Raw genomic sequence first — 14,938 nt, 5'->3', positions numbered from 1 at the left:
TGAGGTTGCAGCGACATACTACTAGCGTGCCAAGTCGATGGACTAGGTTTTTATGCATGATTACACAGGCGGTGACTTATTATCACCAGCATCATTAGACTAGGGTGCCCCCTAGCATTTTGAGTTTTGGGTCACTTGACCGATTTTGTCCTGGTTACAGAACATTATGTATGAGCCATAAACAGTTATATATATATATATATATATATATATATATATATATATATATATATATATATTTGATTTTCGAAGCTTTATTTTGGTTGAGTTACGTGATCTTGATGCAAATATTTGATGAAATGCTTCTTTTATAAATGTTGCAAATTTCTATCTAACACATAATTTGCCAATGAGTCCATTAATGTGTTTAAGTTTCTAGAAATATGCTGATATTGAATAGAATCAAACTGCCTTTCCAAAATCTTGACCCTTAGGAACATGCGATAGATAGCTAGATTCCGTACGTAGTAGATACCAGTGAGCTATAGGATGACGAGTTGTGAGTCTAGCCTGATGACTAGTTGGTGTATGCCACGTGTAATGGCATCAGAGAGGAGCTCTATCAACGCGCTGTATTCAGCAATATTGTTCGTTGACCGACCAATACATACCCCTCTTAAACTTACTGACTTGCCGCTTGGATCGAAGATGGCCCAGGCCGCAGAAGATAGGTTCTGCGAACTACAACTTGCTCCATCGGCATATCCAACAAATGATTCCAATAGGTCCGACATCTGCAACAAATGTAAAAGCGGATCACTTAACCAAAATAATTACCCCTAGCGAAAACAAAAATGTAACAAAAGCATAGGGGTTACTATCTTGAGTCAAGCATAATAACGCTTAAGGTACAACCCTTTGCGAGGTTGCACCAGTGGAATCCCATCATAATCTACTAACTCATAGGCTCCTTTTGCTAATACACATTTAACAATATAGGGGTCCATCCATAAGGATTTGAACTTACCTGCTCCCAATTTGTCGGATTCCTAGTCGTAAAGTAAGACCAGGTCACCTTCTGAGAAGACACGGGGTTTGACATTCTTGTCGAACTGCGCCTTGACTCATTTCTTATGGGCTTCATTAGCCAAAGTGGCATCATGGCGGGTTTCATCCAATTGGATTAGCTCCAAGAAACGAGCCTCTTCTTCTGAAGTTCCGGGGAGAAGGTCGACTGTGAGTTTGAGGGACGAAATTTCACACTGAACCGGTAAGATTGCTTCTAGGCCGTACACCAATTGAAAGGGTGTAAACCTAGTTGCATTCCTCACCGATGTCTGGTATGCCCATAAGGCAGAGTACAGGATCAGGTGCCAACTCCTTTTGTGGACTCCAATCATCCTTTGCAGCATCCGCTTCAGGATTTTGATGATTGCCTCAACTTTTCCGTTAGCCTACGGATAATACGGAGTAGAGCTGTCGTGGTATAGCCCAAACTTGGCAACCAACTCAACCATTATGTGATTGTGAAAATACAATCCATGATCTGTGACTATGGCCTATGGAACGCCGAATCTGGAGACTACATGATTGAAAAAAAAGAGGGCAGCCATTTTGCCACTGTTGTTTAATGTAGGCATCGCCTCAGCCCATTTGGTAAAATAGTCTACTGCAACTATGATATACCCATGCCCCTCGGCCGAGGTGGGGTTACATGTCATGAAGTCTATGCCCCATTTGGTAAATGGCCCAACAGCAACTACTGGTTGTAGAGGTGCGGGTGGTATTCTGGTTTTTCGATTAAAGATTTGACATGCATGGCAACTTCTAACTGCGGTTATGCAATCTTTAAACATTGTTGGCCAGAAGTATCCTGCTCGTAAAATATTTTGCGCCGTAGCATAACCAGATTCATGCCCCCCACATGCGCCTAAGTGGCAATCATTCAGGACTTTTTCAGCCTCCTCGTGGGTGAGGCACATCCTTAGAATTGTATCGACACCATGATGGTAAAGTGTATCACCGACGATCATGTAGTATTTTGCTTGGTATCGAATGCGTTGTTGTTTCAAGCAGGAGGTATTAGACCTATATGTTTGGGTTTGGAGATAGATTATTATGTCTCCATACCACAGATTGCTTGAAGATATCAGAAACAAAGATTCGTCCACGATTGCTTCTTCTAATGTTACATCGTTGGACGACGATGGGAGATCGCATAGTAACTCCGCGAAAACCAGGGATTTCTTCGATTTGGATTTTATAAATTCTAGATCAAACTCTTGTAGAATTGCTATCCATTTTGAATATTTGCCCCCCAACAACTGTCGCGACAATATATAAGTCATGGGGTTGCAATCTGATAGAATGGTAGTTTTTTGAAAGAGGATATAGTGTTGAAATCTCTGTATCACTTGAACAGTTGCGAGAGCTAGCTTTTCAACGTAGGAGTACTTGCTTTCTGTATCATTTAAGTTTCTACTTAAATAATATATAGGATGTTCAATTCCATTGTCTTCTTGAACTAAAACCATTGCAATGGTTGTATCCGCTGCAGCTAGATATAGGTTAAAGTCTTTTTGATAATCAGGAGCGTACATTAATGATGCTTTTATTAGGGATTCTTTTAAAGCATCAAAGGAAGCTTGCGTGACCTGATCCCAGATGAAGGGTACTTCTTTTTTCAATAGACAAGTATAACCTTTAGCAAGTTCGGCGTAATTTGGAATGAACCTCCTTAGAAAGTTTTCTTTCCCTTGGAGTTCCTGAATCTGAAGCAAATTTGAAGGTGGAGGAAAATTAATTATTGCCTAAACCTTACATGGGTCGAGACGAATCCCATCCTTTGAGACCACAAAGCCAAGTAAACGACCAGAACTGACACAGAATACACATTTGTGTGGATTGAGTCGTATCTTGTAGTGTCGGCAACGTAGAAATATCGCTCTCAAATGTTGTGGATGATCGGTCCGCTTTCATGAATGAGCCGGAAGATCGTCGAGATATGGTTGAACGATGTTTTTGATGTCATGGAAGGCATAATTCATTTCCCTCTGAAATGTTGCCCCTGTGTTCTTTAAACCAAAGGGTAGCTTGCGATATGCAAATGTGCCCCACAAACAAATAAATGCAGTCTTTGACTGGTCCTATGGGCGGATATTTATTTGATTATACCCGGAAAATCCATCCATAAATGAGAAGATTTCACATCCGGCGCATTCATCAATTATCTGGTCAATGAAGGGTGTAGGGTAGTTATCTTTCGGACAAGCTTGATTTACATCCCTATAATCGACGCACACTCTAATCATTCCTTGTTTTTTCATTACAGGAACAATGGTCGATACCCAATCGGTTAGAGGAACCGGGTAAATAAAACTAGCATGGAGAAGTTTTTCAGCTTCTGTCTTGATGGCAGCGGCTTTCTTGGGGTGCACCTGCAATGTCGTTGTCGTACTGGTTTGACATCTGGATACATCTTAATTTCGTGTTCAACTATGCTCGAGTCAATGCCTGGCATTTCATCATACGACCAAGCAAAGACATCTCTGAATTCACGAAAAAGAGCGTTATATATTTCCAGTTCTGAAGGAGAACAAGATTTGCCGACATGTATATTCTCTACAACATCTTTTTTGGTTGAGATATTTATGGCGATAGTCTCTTCAATATTGGACAAGTTTCTCTCGGAATCCACCGTGTTTACAATATTTGATAGAAAATCAAAAACTGAGGGATGATGAAAGTCACTAGGAGTATCATCTTTGTAATCCAGAAGATGGGAACGATGGTGGTAATCTTCCCATGGTGCCCCGTCAATCATCATTGACTGAACAATTCCTTCATCTGTATAATGTACTTGCGACCAAGGATCTGAAGGGGTACCATATTCCTTAGACCTATCTATCCAAACGCTTGGTGAGCGTTGATTTGGGTTTGCCTCCCATGCCAAAAACATTGATTGCTACAAGATTTCTATTGGGCTTGGAAGCAATACTTGTAGATGATCCGTTTTAATATCATTTTCAGAGATCTTTTGAATGGAAGATATCATATTGCAGGTTCCCACTGTTGCCACTTCTGCCAGATTTATTGGAGGCGGTAGGGCAAAAGTCCCCATTAATATAGGGTCTTTTAGTGGGCCTGCTCCGATATTTTGAAGCGAGTGAGGGCTTCCGTGGATCATCAGAATGCTTCCCGTAACTTGTGAACTGTTGGTCGACAATTGTAATTCCTCCTTGGAAGGGAAATGCAATCTTCCTGAAGTAGGTCGACACAACGGCTGCCATAGCATATACTAGGGCCTTCCCAATAGGATGTTGTAATCGAGGTTTCCGTCAATTACTTCAACATCTATTTCTACTGTTTTGCCCCCCAGTTCGACTTGCAAGTCACTTAAAATCCCGTATGGGGTGTATGCTTATCCATCAAATGCTTTTAATGTTGTCGAAGATCGTGACAAGGGTGGAGATCCTAAAGTTTTCCAGCAACTCATCGACATAATACATGTAGATGCCCCCTCATCAATAATTGTTCGATGAACAGTTTTGTTGAGGGCTTTCACTTGAATAAGGAAAGATAGTTGAGATGGTAACTGAGGGTCATATCCTTTGTGATTAAAGTGCACAATATTGGAATCCATTGGGTCAATCCCACCTATCGCTGATAATCAAGCCTGCTTTTGGGAGGGGCAATTTTGCAGTACCTCAAGTGTTGACATAGCAGATGGCGATTGGGCCAGATCCTCCACTATATTATAATGTTGTGCTACTCTGGCACGAGGATTAAATGTCGATTTGTGTACTACACCCTTTGGCGGCCTTATCGTTAGTTCAAGAATGATGGTGGCACAACTTCAGTCGAAGTTGTTGTCGAACTACTGGGTTGATCATTGGCCTTGTTGTCCAACAGCTGTGGATTCCCGTAATCTTTATTCCTTGTCGATATCAAAGCATCATTTTTCTGCTTTGAAACTGACAACATTAGCACTTGGGACAGGGAAGAATTGTCACTAGCAACCAGATTTGTTCCTGGATTTGGAAATGGATCAGTCAATACTGCCGAGGTTTTTGAATTCTTGAAGAATTTTCTAAGCTCAACTTTATACGGACATTCTCTTGTCCAATGATCTTCATCACATATTAGGCATGGACGATTTGGTTTCCTTTCTCCAGAAGGCTTTGTAAAAGCTTTTTCAGGGGACGGCTCCTCCTGATTTTTCTTCTTCCCTTTCTTTTTCTTCTTGCCTCCTGGTTGCTTGGTTTCTTTGCCTTTGTCAGTCGATACGGCATTTACTTCTGAGGCGAGAAGTTCTTCATTTGCATTTTGACCTGAAACCGTACGGGCTTTCTTCGACTTAGCCTTTACGGTTTTCGTGTTGGTCATTCCTATCACGCCGTCCCTGGCATGAGAGTCTTTGTTTGATTTAGGAGATGGAGGAACGGAAAATTTCGGTCTAGGAGCATCAGGGATTTTATCGTAGAGCGTGCCAGATTGAGTATAGATTAAGTCTAAATATTGCGCACGAGCAATTACTTGCTCTTCAGTGACAACTCCTCCCTTTGCCACATCTCCCGTAATAGAAGGTAACAACGACTTAATAAACCATTCTGCCAATAGCTGATCAGGAACATATGTTTTTACCATTCTACGACGATGTCGCCACTCATGAATATGATCGGATATGTGAGTGGCCGTTGTTTGCTTGAAATTGGTAAGAAGCTCTGTTCTCGTTTCGTAGCTTATGGGTAACTGAAAATGGGTTAAAAAGGTTGTGGCTAGGGTGCTGAAGTTACAAAATGAAGCTCTAGGCAATTCGATCTACCATTTTTCTGCTAAACCAGTTAACATTCACTGAAAAAGGCGAAGCCTGATCGAATCATCATTTAGAGTGTTAGATGAACACCACAAGTGAAAGGTCATCACATGATTCGACGGGTCTTCACCCGGATTTCCATTAAATTTAGGAATATCTTATGGAAGTTTGTGAGGAATCGCTGGCCACCAAGGGGCGTAAGCGATTGGATCTTTTGTTAGCCATTTTAGATCTGGTAACTCTAGTGTCCAGTGGGACTACGCGAAGCGGAAAAACTTACAGGATTGAAGGAAAAAAGGGTCCGAAGTATAGCCCCTTGATTTCACCTCCATGAAGAGACGAAGAAGGGATAGCGAAGGTTTCTCCGCGAAGTGCTATTCAATCAATAAGACAAGGATTCCCATGAATACCACCTCCACCCACACCACCTCCAACTTCACCACCATCGCCTCCAACTTCACCCATACCACCTCCACCTCCACCGCGGTTTAGTGTGGAAAATACAGTGAAGTTTCCTTTGTTCAAAGGCTTGGGAAATGAGGACCTGGACCAATTCTGACTCATTGTAAGCGCTGTATGGGAAGATCAAGGTGTTATAGATTATCATATAAAGAAGGCAACACTGGTTAGTGCTTTGCAAGATCGCATGCTAACCTGGTATATTAAGTAATCTAATGATAACCCGAATAATGGAGTAGCAGACATCCAGGTAGCACTAAATAGGGAATTTAGCAGGCCTAAATATGAGGTGCAGTCGATTATGGGATTCAAAGTGATCATGATTCAACCAGGAAAGATGCCTTGGGAACTAGATCAAAGGCTAAAATGTACAATCCATGAAGCCAACATGAATTTGACAGATGGACAACATTGCGAGTGGTTTGTGGCTTCACTACTACCACACTTAAGGAGTGCATTGTCGTAGCAGAAGATAACAACTCAGGCAGAGGCCTTGGAGATTGCAATGAGACTACATGAGACTCTGATGCAAGATCCTAATCTAGGATTTCAGCAGATCCATGCGCAGCTGAAGAATCTGTGCCTTGAGATGCAAAGTCTGAAGCAGGACAGGACAGTTCGGCTAGAGGTACGCGAGGAGGTATGGTGCTTGAAATACAAGAGTCAAGGTCACGACAAAGACCATTTATCGGTCTTTGCAAATTACATTGTAGGAGGATGACTGATGCCTTTAAGGTCGGAACCTCAAGTAAGGCCTAGCGCGGGGCCTACATTATGGTGTGCTATCTATCAGGTGTCCGAAAAACATGCCACGGATAACTGTCACTTGCTACAGAAGTATGTACAAGCATCACAATAGCTGTTATACAACTTTTGTAGGTCGATAGGACATGATGAGCATACTTGCAGGAGCTATGAATTGATGATGGATAGAACTCCTGCCTACAAGGTTCAGGCTAAAACGCAACCCCTTGACTAGAATGCAGGGATGGAATAGACAGGATTTCAGGGGTGTGGACAAGGCTGAGGTGGAGGAGGACCTGGTAGAGGTCAAGGGTAGTTGATTTGTTACAATTGCAGAGGACAAGGACACTATGCCTGCAATTGCACTAATCCAATGCGTCCATCGTGAAAGTATTGCACGCTATTTGATCATGAAATAGAAGACTGTCCTACGCTGATAGCTAGGATATGTGACAAAGGGGTGCTACCACCACCACCAACTCAGAACCTGCAGATGATGAGATCTAAGCTGTGCGAGGAAGATCCAAATGTAAATATAGTACTCGGAAGTGGAATTGCAATGGGAGATGACAAGGGGAAATAGCTAGAAGATAGTACATGGGTTCGCAAAGCCTCGGCAAAAGAGGCTAAGTTCAATTTGGAGTGCGCTCATGAAACCTTCATGGAAGCTAAGAAGAGCTTCGCTGAGGCCTCCACCTCAGGAAGCAAGGATAAGCCTGAGCCAAAGATGGACCCCTCTATGCTCACAACTTTCCTAGAAACCTGTATGAAGTTACTATGCGATAGTAAGGCTATGAAAGGGTTACAAGAACTCATCAATAGATGTGCTATAACCACGCCAGGTGAGTTGTGCATAGTACGAAATATTGGCAAGAATAAAACAAGGACGAGACGGGAGATGAGATTGACCGCACAAATAGGAGGGTATGAAATGGATCAGGTCATTTTGGACCTGGGGTCAGATGAGAGTTTCCTACCAAAGCAGACTTGGGAGCAAATGGGAGGACCTGCACTGCAATGGTCTCCGATTCAGCTGAGAATGGAAAATCAGCAGATAATCATCCCCATGGGGCAGCTGCAGGGGGTGACCGTGGATATTGAGGGAGCGAGCGTGCTGGTAGATTTTGAAGTAATAGAGATATTGGATGAAAACAATCCCTACCCTACGCTCCTAGGAATTGACTGGGATACTGATATGAATGGGGTAATCAATCTGAAGAAGCGAAAGATGATCTTTGAGAAGAAATCGTTGCACGTAATAATACCCTTTGATCCTACTGAAGGATCACGATATACTGAACTTGTCCATGATTATGAGAGTGATGACAACTTAGATTGTATCTATAAGATAACAGCATGAGACCAAGACTGGGTGAATCCCACCGTAGATGGACGGATTACGTGGGATCACGAGAGTTCCTACACTTCAGACTCTGACGAAGAAATAAAACGCTGGCAGAATCGGTTACATGAAGTAACTACGCTGAATTGCAACATGATGACCTGGTCGCTATGCTGTGTGTCATCAGAGGTAAGAAATCTGCCTATTTATGATGGTCTAAATGAGGTAGATATCTTTTTGGATGCATTTTAAAGGGAGGTACCCGAAAAGCAGCGCTACAAGGCCTTGGACTGGGCACTACACGCTACACCTGCAAGATGGTGGGGTACACACAATGGAATCTTTGATGATTGACGTGAATGTAGGAGCATGACGAGAACACGATTTGGGAAGCCTAAGATGAGACTAACAAATAAGTAAGATGGGCAGAATGATCCAAGTGCGCATCTGGCGAAATGGATGCAGGCTTATGGAGAAAATCCCCAACCTGAGTGGGTGCACCTGTTCTATCATACCCTGGATGTTATCCCAATGAATTGGTATATAGAAACAGAGCTCTGCCATGGGACAAGTGAATGGGATATCCTGCGTGAAGGATTCATGATGACATTCAGTTTTGAGGATGGGTTTGACAGTATTGATGAAGCGCTACAAGAGGTGAAAGCAGCCATCTTTAGGATACCGTAGGATCCTTTAGACCTGATTCAACCTGAATGGGCTACTCAGCTAAGTCACGCACTTGAATGTTATAATATAACTGTTGAAGCAGAGGATGAGGATCCACGAAAGATTAACATTCCAGAGACAGAAGGCCACCGCAAGGTTCAAGGACCACAGATTGAGAACCCTAATATAACTACGTTGGTGAAAACAAAACAAGTGAACATTGGTACGGAGGCAGAACCCAAATTCGCGAAGATTGGAGACTACTGGGATGACGTGATGGTGGATAAGGTTGTTGAATTGTTCCACGAATACCAGGACTTGTTCCCTACCAAGTTTACGGATCTGAAAGGAATAATTGAATACCTAGGAGTGATGAAGATCACGTTAAAACCCAACGCAAACCCAGTTAAGCAGAGACCTTACCGCCTCAATCCAAAATACAAGGAAAAGGTCTCCTTAGAGCTAGACAAGATGCTAGCGAAAGGCATCACTAGGCCTATGGAAGAATTCGATTGGGTAAGCCCAATGGTGGTGCAAGAGAAGAAGCAAAAGGATGAGATAAGGATATGTGTGGATCTTTGAAAACTGAATGACGCTTGTGTGCATGATCCTTTTCCGAATCCATTCACGAATGAAGTGTTGGACAATGTAGGTGGCCCGGAAGCATATTCCTTCACTGATGGGTTCTCTGGGTACCACCAAATCAAAATTTCGCCAAAGGATAGGGTCAAGGCAACCTTCGCAACTGAGTGGGGTTGTTTTCAATACGCTGTAATGCCATTTTGATTGAAGAATGCACCTGCCATCTTTTCACGTGTGGTTGTTTTTGCATTCAAGGAATTTATTTACAAGTTCCTGGAGGTATATTTCAATGACTGGATTGTATTTTGGCTGGTTAAGCGCCACGTAGAAAGCTTGCGCTTGATGCTAGATACCTATCGAAGATACCAGATAACGCTCAATCTCAAGAAGTGTCTGTTTTGTGTTCCTTTTGGGAACCTATTTGGGCATGTGGTTTGCAGACAAGGACTGATTGTAGACCTCGCGAAGATTGCGGTGATACTGAACTTGGAGGCGTCAAGGAGTGGGAAACAGTTGCGCTCTACTCTGGGACATACGGGATATTACAAAAATTTTATCAAAGGCTATGCCCAGATCACCACACCAATGGGAAAATTGTTGAAGAAGGATGTCATTTTCTGCTGGAACGATGACTGTAAGAAAAGATTAGATATATTGAAAGAAAAGATGGTTACCGTGTTGATTCTAGTCTTCTCAGACTGGAAGAAAGAGTTTCATGTACATGTCGACACGTCATGTATAGCACTGGGGCCAATGCTAACATAGGATGGCGGAGAAGGCTTGGACCATCCTATTGCATTCACAAGCCGTAGATTATCCAAGGTTGAGAAGAACTATTCTACCGCTGAACGCAAGGGGCTAGCTATGGTGTATGCACTCCAGAAGTGTCAACACTACTTGTTAAGAGGCCTTTGTAAGATGTATATGGATCACTCTGTGCTGAAGTACCTGGTCAAAAAGCCTGTGTTAGGGGGGTGAATTTGCAAATGGCTCTTATTGTTCCAAGAGTACGATTTTGAAGTTTTTGTGAATCCTGGACAATTGAACACAGGACTAGACCATCTGTCACGCATCGAAATAGGGGAGGAACCTACTAACTTGGAAGAAGGATTGCCTGATGCGCAGCTATTTGCAGTGCGTGTCATGGATGGTTATTTTGAGGATGTAATACACTTCCTAACAACAGGAACTGCATCAGAAGGATACTCTGTCCAACAAAAGAAGGAATTAGTGGTGCACGCAGCATATTTCTCTGTCATTGTTGGGCATCTATACAAGATGGGGACTAATGAGATATTACGACGATTTGTACTTGAGTTCAAACGAAACAGCATCCTCGCGGATGCTCATGGGGGCACCATAGGAGGATATTATGTAGGGAGAGCAACCACACAGAAGATTCTACGTGCAGGGTTGTGGTGGCCAACCCTTCATCAGGATTCAAAAGCATATTGCAAGGCATGTGATGTATGTCAAAGAATAGGCAAGCCATCACAAAGGGATGAAATTCCTTTGAATCCACAAATGACATTGCAACCCTTCGAGAAGTGGGCAATAGATTTTGTAGGACCCATTCAACCACAAGGGAAGACAGGAGCAAGGTACATTATCACTGCGACGGAGTATTTGAATCGTTGGGAAGAAGCACAGCTAGTGAAGGATTGCACAAGCACGGCAGCCGCAAAGTTCCTATTTGAGCATGTACTGACGTGATTTGGATGTCCAAGGATCTTGTTGAGTGATCGTGATATGCACTTCCTGAATGAGACGATCAGCACACTAACGGAAGAATGTCAGGTATATCACCAAAAGAGCATACCTTATCACCCACAGGCTAACAAGACAGGGGACACATTCAATAAAGTGCTTGAAAACACGCTTACCAAGGTTTGCAATGCTCAACGAAGTGAGTGTGACCTACGCATACCTGCAGTATTGTGGGCTTATCGAATGACATGCAAGAAGTTGACGGGACAAACCCCTTTTAGGCTTGTCTATGGTGTGCAACTTGTAATGCCTATGGAATACATCATGCCTAGTCTGCGCATAGCAGTGATCACAGGTATGATGGATCATGGAGCCCTAGAAGAGAGGCTTGCGCAGCTAGATGAGCTCGAAGAAGAAATATTTTTGGCTGGATTTCACCAGCATGTCAAAAAGTAGCGTGAAAAGGCATGGCATGATCGACACATCAAGTTGCGCACATTGAAGGTAAATGATCTAGTTTTGTTGTATGATAGTAACTTTGATAAATTCCCTAGAAAATTTAGGATGCACTGGTTAGGGCCTTATGTTATTAAGGAGATTACCAACAGAGGAGCGGTACAGCTGGTCAAGTTAAATGGAGAACCCTTCCAATGAAAGGTGAATGGAAATCACTTGAAGCCATACACCGGTGGTCTGGCCATGTGACTAAATGAAAGTAGCACAGTCTTAGTGCTCCAAGCAGCTGAAAGGAGGTGCGGGACTATAAACTACACTGCCTAAGTTGAGGAGCTGTGCGGTTGGAATATGGTGCGAAGCAAGGACGTGTCACTGGGTCCGCGACAGCGTGGAGGGAGCTGCGCTACCCAGGGTGAAATCGCGAGGTCAGCTTGAAAGTGACCATTAAAGTCATTGTTCATGAAAAGATGGTAGAAGCGAGGCCAAATGGAGTAGGAGGCCCGAATTTAAGACGAAATTTATGGCTTAGATCCTTGAAAATCTACCACTAATCTGACATTAATGAACTGGTTTTGGGGGGAACGGTCAGATTTGAATTCAAATTTCCCTATAAATTACAAGTGGTTGTCTAGAAAGAAATCAAAAGTGACCAAGACTATGCTAGACCCTATCATACTAACAGAGGGAGATTTATACGACATCAAGGACACAGTCAGAGATGTCACCGTGGAGGCCTTGCAACAATTTGAAAAGCAACAACAGATCATCCTAAGGTCCAACCGGACGAGACTGTAGGAGTTGAGACCTGTGCATTTGTTGGGCAGTGGATACCCCCACAACATGTTTAGGGGCTTAAAGCCCGAGTTTTGGTCAATGTAATTTAAATACTCCACGAAGTACGGAGGCGGAGCAAAAAAGTCTAGGATGAGTCATAGGGTTGTCTAGCCTAAGAATTGTAAAATAATGTAAAGTTGTGTCGGCCTACCCATGGTCCGCAGACCATGGGATTGTATAAATAGAGCAACTAGGCTCCAAGTGTAAAGATAGATTTTAAAAAGAAAGCAGTAAGTGATAGATGCGAAGGCATGGTTAGAGGATAGAAGTGGATCTGAAGTGTACTGGGTCATAGTAGTAGGAAGAGGCTCTGCAGCTGAGTGCGCAGAGGCCTAGTAGAGTCTGCAAACGAATGCATGAATCCCTGCAGCTGAGTGCGCAGTGCGGATTTGGGTTTATAATGGAACTGAACTTGAAAAGTATTATGTTTGATTCAGAATAGTGTGCATCCATGGTTCTGTTTATCTTTATGCATTTATATTGGTTTTGATTATGCGCACTTACTTGAAAGTTGAATAAGTAATAAGAATATTGGGCCCGCACAAACTAAGTCAAAGCACTAATATAATAGCGCAGTAAGGATCGAGATTAGGATAGTACTGTATTCGCGCCCCTTACAGAGGTGTGCACAGGCTGCTGTGTGGAGCAGCGCAAGCGCGCAGGTTCGGACCGTGAACCTCCAGAACCTTCATCAAGACATCCCTAGGGTGTGGAAACCTGGTTCCAGCACCCTCCCATACTACTTCGAGTGAGACCTCAGTGCACGCTCCACTAACTGTTGCCGATAGGGCCAGTAGTACATGGATTTTCTTGGCTAAATCACTTCTGAACCTGGGTCAGGACCCACGTAGCCAAGAAATGGTTCCATTGCAAGGACTAGGATCTACCTAAGGGATGTCTGATGTCGTGCCACTGGAACCCAACAAAGAAGGAAACTGAAGAGTGGTTGGACAAGAAGATTCACAAGTTTGTGACATAGGAAAACAGAACTCTGCAAGTATCTGAGAAAAGTGGTTGGATCGTTATGTGTATACGGAAATACACGAAATTTTCTTTACATCCTTTCCATCTAAGCTATATGAGTGGATCGCAAGGTTAGCTGACAGCCAGGGAAGGTGTAGGCTCGACAAACCAATAGTGTGGACTCCGGAACTAGTGCGCAGACAAGAGCCATCAGAAGATAAGATCGCATGAATTGTGGACCATTGGCTCGACCGGATAATAGGGGATTTATCGTTGAGTTTGCAGTAGACATGACCGTGAGCTACAGCGAAGCCGAACGACGTTTTCTCAAGGGACCGTGAGGTAAGTATATTAAATCTTTGAATACCTGGATTAAGATGTTGTTATGTGAAAAGAGGGTCATGCGAATACATTAATGTTTGGGACAACACGGAGTGGAAAGATCTACAAAAGTAGCGAAGAGTTAGAAAACAATCCCTTAATTTCACCTTCGCAAGAGAGTGAGGAAGAGCTTGCTAAGGTCTCTCTGAGAAGCATGGTCAGTTTAATAAGGCAGCACATTCCACGGTTACCACCTCCACCCATGCCACCTCCCACTTCACCTCCCTCACCTCCATCTCCACCCACTCCACATCCACCACCCCCACAGTTCAGCATGGTGAGCGCATCAAACTACCCGTATTCAGAGGAGTAGGGAATGAAGATCCGAACCAATTTTGGTTCGTGGTAAGAGCAGTATGGGAAGCGTAAGGTGTCATAGATGACAATATTAAGAAGGCTACATTGGTGAGCACGCTGCAGGATCGTGCATTGACATGGTATATCAAGCACTCTAACAACCACCCAAACACAGGGATAGCAAAGATCCAGAATGCGTTGAACAGAGAATTTAGCAGGCCAAAATTAGAGACACAATTAATCATCGAGTTTAAAGAGATCACGATGCTTCCAGGCAAGACCCCCTGGGATCTAGACCAAAGGCTAAAGAGTTCGATGAGGTTGCATGTGTGCAGTACTAAAGAAGGTATGTTTTTGGTAATTATTTCAGCATCTTTTCATTAGAATTTACAAACCTTTTGCATGATGAACTAGTTAAATGATAAGGAATTGTAATAAAAACTATAAGATTAATATGCAGATCAAAAACACTGACAATTATCATTTTCTTATGCAGGAAAAAGGAAAAACGAAGGACTATCTTCCCAAAGGAAAGGACAAGGCCGGGTTAACCGCTATCCCTTTGACGAGGAACCATATGCAAACAAGGCAAACCAAATCAAAGCGTATCAGCCCTGGAAAGGAAGTGGAGATATCGGCTTGGCGCAAGAAAGAAAAGAACTAATGGTTCGGCGAATCCCTCAGGATCCTTTGATCCTGAGGGATCGCTGCTTTAACTATTTTTTTCACATAGACATCTCTGCCTTCACCAT

This window comes from Pinus tabuliformis, chromosome J, assembly GCF_031772625.1.
Source record: "Pinus tabuliformis cultivar Carrire ecotype Pingquan chromosome J, CPIR1, whole genome shotgun sequence".
Lineage (NCBI taxonomy): Eukaryota > Viridiplantae > Streptophyta > Pinopsida > Pinales > Pinaceae > Pinus > Pinus tabuliformis.
The sequence above is the reverse complement of the archived record's forward strand: the minus strand, read 5'-3'. Positions refer to the sequence as shown.